Source organism: Triticum urartu, chromosome 2, assembly GCF_003073215.2.
Source record: "Triticum urartu cultivar G1812 chromosome 2, Tu2.1, whole genome shotgun sequence".
In the NCBI taxonomy this organism is placed as follows: Eukaryota; Viridiplantae; Streptophyta; class Magnoliopsida; order Poales; family Poaceae; genus Triticum; species Triticum urartu.
In genome coordinates, this window is record NC_053023.1 from 248303413 (window position 1) to 248310530 (window position 7118).

The window sequence follows — 7118 nt, forward strand, 5'->3', positions numbered from 1 at the left end:
TCTCCTGGAGTGGAATCATCAGGCCCTGCATCTGGTGTAATAGTAATCTGTGAGCCACAGGGACTCTGCAATCTCGCACTCTCGCGATCAAGACTATTTAAGCTTATAGGTAAGGCAAGGTAAAAGTATATGTGGAGCTGCAGCAAGCGACTAGCAAATATGGTGGCTAACTTATTCATAAAAGAGAGCGAGAAGAGGAGGCAAAGCGCGAGCGAGAAACTAGAGAACAACCTACGCAAACATTACTCCAACACCGTGTCCCCTTCCCGGACCCCGCCGAGAAGAGGCCATCACGGTAACACACTCAGTTGATTCATTTTAATTAAGTTAAGGTTCAAGTTATCTACAACCGGACATTAACAAATTCCCATCTGCCCATAACCACGGGCACGGATTTCGAAAGTTCAAATCCCTGCAGGGGAGTCCCAACTTAGCCGATGACAAGCTCTCACGGTCAACGAAGGAATAGACCTCCTCCCAAGACGTTCCGATCAAACTCGGTATCTCGGTTCTTCAAGACACTTCGACAGGTTAAAACAAGACCAGCAACACCGCCCGAATGTGCCGACAAATCCCGATAGGAGCTGCACATATCTGTTTCTCAGGGCACACTCAGATGAACACTATGTACAACTAGAACCAACCCTCGAGTTGCCCTGAGGTGGCGCTGCAAGTGGCTCTATTTGGACCAACACTCAGAGGAGCACTGGCCCGGGGGATTTTAAAATAAGATGACTCTCGGGCTCCGGAAACCCAAGGGAAAAAAGAGGCTAGGTGGAAAATGGTAAAACCAAGGTTGGGCATTGCTAGAAAAGCTTTAATTAAGGCGAACTATCAAGGGGTTCCCATTATAACCCAACCGCGTATGGAACGCAAAATCCGGGAACATAACACCGATATGACGGAAACTAGGACGGCAAGAGTGGAACAAAACACTAGGCGAGAGGCTGAGGCTTCCACCCTTTACCAAGTATATAGATGCATTAAGATAACAAGATAATATAATGATATCCCAACAAGTAAATAAAAGATTCAACAAGAAACGGGCTCCAATCTTCGCCTGCAACTAGCAACGCTATAAGAGGGGCTGGGCAAAGCGGTAACATAGCCAATCAACGGCTTGCTAGGACAAGGTGGGTTAGAGATTTGACATGGCAATTTGGGAGGCTTGAAAGCAAGTGGTAGGCATCGTAGCATTGTCATAGCAAAACAGCGAGCAATCTAGCATAGCAAAGATAGTAGTGATTTCGAGGGTATGATCATCTTGCCTGCACAGTTGTCAGAGTTGACTGGATCCTCGAAAGAAAACTCAACGGGCTCCTCGTTAGCGAACTCGTCTCCTGGCTCTACCCAAACAAGACAAACAAGCAACAAGGACACAATCAACCACGTGCAAAGATCAAACAATATGAAGCAAAGATGATATGATATGCGGGATGCGATGCGGGATGCATATGCAAGATGTGACAAGGAATGCATGAACCTGGCCTCAAAATGGAAATCCAAGCGTGCCACTGGAAAGATGAGATGAAATCGCTTGAAAACGATATAAAGAACATCACAATCGGAGTTATGGTTTGGAAATGGCAAGCAAATCAAATATGACACCGGTGTGCGGTTTACAGCAAGTAGTCATCTAAATGCAATGAGATGAACATGCTACAGCACCCAAACATAACAAAAAAATACATGGCAGGGATGCATTCAAGATGTTTAACAAAAGTCTAGCACTGAGCTACGGCCAATTCATCCATTAACAGGTTCAAACAAGCATGGCAAAAATGCATATGGCAAACAGATCTCAGACTTAGTGAAATTAACACTTGTCTGGAATTTCAGATCAGGTAGCCCTCTTCGGAGCAACAAAACTATATCCTACAGGACCTGAACATGGCAAAGTAAAGCATGGCATGGAGCTACTCAAAGGTATTAACAAAAGTCCCTTAGTGACCTTGAGCCAAAAGGGATCAGAAAATACAATTGCAAGCATGTGAACATAGCAAAAACATAACCAGATCACAGACTTAGTGAAAAATCGAGCATGCTGAAACATAACTCAAGTAGGCATGTTTACGAGCTTGATGCACTCACTACGGTGCAAGTCATGACCAACTAAGCATACATCTATCAAGAACACACAAAATTCAAGCTAGACATGGCAAGAACAATAGCATAGCATGCAAGGATCAACTACAACATCATCGGCAAAATTGCAAACAAGTTGACAATCTTCCCAGATTCACAAAGTAGCAAAATTAGAGCTCGATTGGCTCAAGCTAGGGTGCTCCATAATTGCAAAAAAAGACAGGGATGGATAGAGCACTACAAGATTAACAAAACATCCTTACTGATCATCCTCAAAAGAGGCACGGATCACTAGGAAACAACATGAACATATGGCCATATGAGATAAACAGCTCAAGGACTTTGTAGAATTGCTAAGACCCTGAAAACAGAATTACTAAGTGCACCACTTTGCAAGCTTGTGCTAGACACCACACACATCACAAAAATACATGGGTTGCACCTCTGGAAAGATGACAAAACCCTTAACAAGATGAACTCAAATGAAAATGATGCAATGGAATGAAATGATGTACTCTCTGAGATGAACATTTTGATATGCTATATGCCAAAAACGGGGTTACGGATGCGGAGATACAACGCTATGAACAGGAGCACTTGGGCTATGAAAAACTGGGGAGTTCGTGAAAAAAAACAACCTCTCTCAGATCTAGGGTTTTCACGGAATCCGAGGAGCGGTCGGGGCACTGTTCACCGGCGGGGAGAGAGCTCGCCGGAGTCAGCGTGACGGCGGGGAGGCGGCGGGGCGAGGCCAGTGGCCGGAGCCGGCGTTGACGGCGGGGAGGCGGCGGCGGCAGGCTTCGGTGGAGGCGGCGGGGTCGCCAGGTGCCGAGCTCGCCGGCGCGGCGAAGCTAGGCTGCGGCCGGAGTGGGCGGCGGTGGCCGGCACGCGGTGGAGGCGGCGGCGTCGCGGGCGTGGTCAGGCGGCGCAGAGGGAGGATGGCGGCGGCCGAGGCTTCGGGCCGCGGGGGCGGGCGTTGGGCCGCGCTGGCCTCGGCGGTGGTGGGTTTGGCGGCGTGACGTGGCAGGCGGCGGTGTGTCCGGCGCGGTGCGGACAATGTCCGGCCGCGCGGAGATGATTTATAGGGTTTTCGAGGGGGGAGGAGAATGAGATTTTTAGGGGATCTTTATGTAGGCATAGGAGGAGCTAGGAGAGTCCAAATGAGGTGCGGTTTTCGGCCACGCGATCGTGATCGAACGATCTAGATGATGGAGAAGGCTTAGGTGGGTTTTGGGCCAAATTGTAGGGGTGTTGGGCTGCAACACACACGAGGCCTTCTCGGTCCCTCGGTTAACCGTTGGAGTATCAAACGAAGTCCAAATGATACGAAACTTGACAGGCGGTCTACCGGTAATAAACCAAGGCCGCTTGGCATGTCTTGGTCCAATCCGGAAATGCTTAATTCCCACACACGAAAGAAAGCTAGAAATGACCACCGGAGGAGAACGAAGCGCCGGAATGCAAAACGGACAATGGGGAAAATGCCCGAATGCATGAGATGAACACGTATGCAAATGCAATACACATGATGACATGATATGAGATGCATGACAACGATAACAACACACGGAGACAAAAACACGAACCCGAGAAAATAAATTAACTTAACGCCGGAAACGGAAGAGTTGGAGTACAAATTGGGAAAGTTACATCTGGGGTGTTACATGCCCAGTCCGACGACGATGCCCTCGAGTGACATGGCGACCTTGGGGATCAGCCCGGCGAGACCATCCTCCGGAGTTGCTAGCGGTTCCTCGTACCCTTCCCCATAAAGGGTCTGTAGTGCCGTGCAGGACCTCAGCTCGAAGGAGACAAAGGTTTCGCGCCCCACAGCGGCCGCCTTTCAGCCGCGTCCTGTGACTTCTCCATGGCCTCCAACCGGGCCTTCTCCTCAGAGACAAGCTTGGTGTGGGACACCTGGGCCATCTCCGTCTCTTCCTCCAGCTTCCCAAGCGGGGCCTATTCCTGGGCTACCTGCTCCAGCTCGGCATCGCGGTCGACGAGCGCAGTCTGTCGGGCCTGGTGCTCGTCCTCAAGCCGACGGGTGTGGGCGGCCTACTCTTTGTAGAGGGCCTTCACCTCAGCCTCCACCGTGCAGCAACGCTCCTTGCGAGACGCTACGTTAGTCAGCGGTGCATCGCGAGCTGTTGTGGCCTCACCGGCCTCCTTCCTGCCCTCCACTATGGCAGCCTCGGCCTTGCCCCAAGCCATCCTGATAGACGAGTTGGCTTCGACCACCCCTAGATCAGCCCCAGACGCCCGTCACCACGCGTCGGTCGACGGCCTGAAGATCAGTCCGGAGTTGGTCCAGCGTGGCAAAGGCATCCTCCAAAGTGTTGGGCCTGGTACAGGAGCCATGGTCACGTAGCGCGAGGGCTTGAGGAGGAGGTGGGACCGATGCCTGGACTGGCGCCACCAGAGCAGCAAGGGTGGCAGGGGGCTGTGGAGCCCTCAAACCCCCCGTGAGTGCGTTAGGGACCAGCGCCCCCGGAGTCTGTTGGGCCACGGAAGCGATCTCCTCCCGAGGCCTCACCACCAAGCTTCGAGGGGCGCGTTCCGTCATAGGAGAACGTGAGGCAGCCTCTTCCGCCCTTGCCAGGGATGCCGCGTCCACGGCAGGTGGCGGGGCCTCGAAGGACATGGCCTCCTCCTTCCTTCTCTTCACCACCAGCTTCAGTATGGCCACCAGGAGGAGAATATCGTGAGCATGGCATCAGGAATGGAAGCAAAAACTAGGTAAATTGCTTACTCATCATCGGCGACGTACACCCTCCTCTTGGCCAGGAGCGTGGCGCCCCTGGCCTTCTTGAGCGCGGGTGTCGGATTCGGGGTTCCGTGGACTCTTGAGAGGTTCAAACTATGGGGTGCGTGCGAAGAAATCTTCCTTCCTAGTTTGCCTGCCCACCGATCCTACAGCCTAGCTCGATGAACCTAATGAACGAGAGACATAGCAGTTTACCTAGGTTCAGGCCACCTTTCTGTGGAAAACCCTACTCCTATTTGTGGTGGATTGGCCTCAAGGGGCTGCAGACGAACTAGTATAAGGGTCGAACAGCCTCCGGAGGAGAGGTGTTCTTGTGCTCGATGAGCTGGTGGTTGAGGGGATGATCTTTTTGATCCGTCCCCCCTATGGTGGTGGCTATGTCCTATTTATAATGGCCTTGGTCCTCTTCCCAAATGCCAGGAAGGAAGGGATCCTGACAAAAGTAGTCTTCACCTGCAAAGCTCCTAGCCGTGACGTCGTGGTGAACTTCGCGATGACCTCCATCCTGCCGTCCTAGTGGTCTTGGTCTTGTTGCACCAGAATGGAAACCTTAGCTGATTCCTCGGGACTCCGCACCCGCGCTTGCCTCCTTAGCACAAAAGAGGAAACTGGCACACTGCGCCCGCTGGCGCCCGACTGGCATTGGTCATCCATGGCTCACATCATCCAAACCTCGCGAGGTGCACCTTACATAGATATCTCTGCTCCTCGGGAGCCAGCCTATCAAAGCCGCCCCCAGGGAAGTCTTGGTGTTATCCGCCTCACAAGGCTTGGCCCCTCGCGAGGGTCTTGAGTTGTCGATGTTGAAGCTAGGCGATAGCGGGCTGTCGACAGAGGTACGTCGTTGGCTGCAGGCATGCAAGTCTGGGTACCCCCATTCCCAAAACACCGGCAATAGCCCCCTGGCCCAAGGCACGCTTGAACTTGGCTTTTAGGTGAAGCCGAAGGGCAAGTGTAGAGCGCCATGGGCCCTAATCGCCTGGAGCCTTGGTCAGCGCGTGGCCATTGATGGGATGTGTGCGCCTCGACATCCCCATGCCGCCTCAGCAACCGTATGACTTGACGAGAACTTGCTGCATGCAGAGAGACCATCATTGCATGAGATCATGGAAGCCGGCGGTTGGCCTTCCTCTAGCTATAAAGGAGGGGAGGGGCAGAGCCCCCTTTGCTCATCTTCGTCTTCTCGCCACTCGCTCCTTCTTATTCCTTCTTTCCTCGCCATCTTGTCGTAGCACCCATGGCGTTGACGAGGAAGTTCTCCTCTATCGAGAAGTGGAAGGCTCCCAAGGAAGGGCCCGGCTCACCGCCTCCCAAGAGAGGGTGAGGTCGCCCCCGAAAGCACCCCGTGACTCCTATGGTGGCTCCTCGAGGGCGCGCGCGTGCCTCGAGTGGCCGTGGCGGTGCTTCATCTCGCGGCAGGAGCCACTAGGGGCAAGGCAGCCCCTGCGATGGAGGGAGGGGCGCCCTAGTCATTCGGCCTCCTCGGTCGCGCTTCCATTCGGTGGAGGTGCTTCCGGAGTTTGTTGTTTGGTCGGAGAGGCCGACCAGCACCTGGATCCCGCTCCCTTGCTTTTTCATGGGTGAGCTGCTGGTCGCGGGCCTTAACGGCCTTTGGCTGCAGGCTGACGGCTGCTGCAACAAGGCTTCATGGGTCGGGGTCGAAGTTTTCGCCGCCGGGAACGTGTCCTTGACCTTCGGCTGGCAGGCGTTTGCCCGCGCGTGCGGCCTGGGCGGGTGGTGTACGCTCCACTTCAAGTACGACAACGTTCAGACCCTCTACGTGATGGTGTTTGGAGAAGACGACCGTCGCGCAGGGTGCTGCCCCAAAGACGGCGGCGACGATGAGCTTGGCCTTGACAACAACCATGATGATGCTGAGTGTGACCTTGCCCTTGGCAACGGCCGCGGCTAATCCTCCTCCAGCGAGAGCACCAGCAGTGGCGGCTACGACTAGCCGCCACATCGCCGGGCTTGCTTAGAAGAAGGTGGCGGATTGTATCGTCATCACGCTCTAGTGATGCGGGAGGAAGGCTCGGGCTGAGACTGAGGGCCTCCGGAGGACGGCTTCCGGAGCTGCTGTGGTCACGCAGGACACTTTTGTTTAGCCTTTCCTTTCTCCTGCGTTTTGAAAAAAGTAGAAGGCCCTATCGGGGCGTGTAATGAACAATGACACTTGTGCCACTATGCTATGCTTATTATTTTCGTGTTGTGCCACGATACCCTATGTTTCGAGTGAGTGAGGTAGGATGACTTAGCTTGATACACTCGT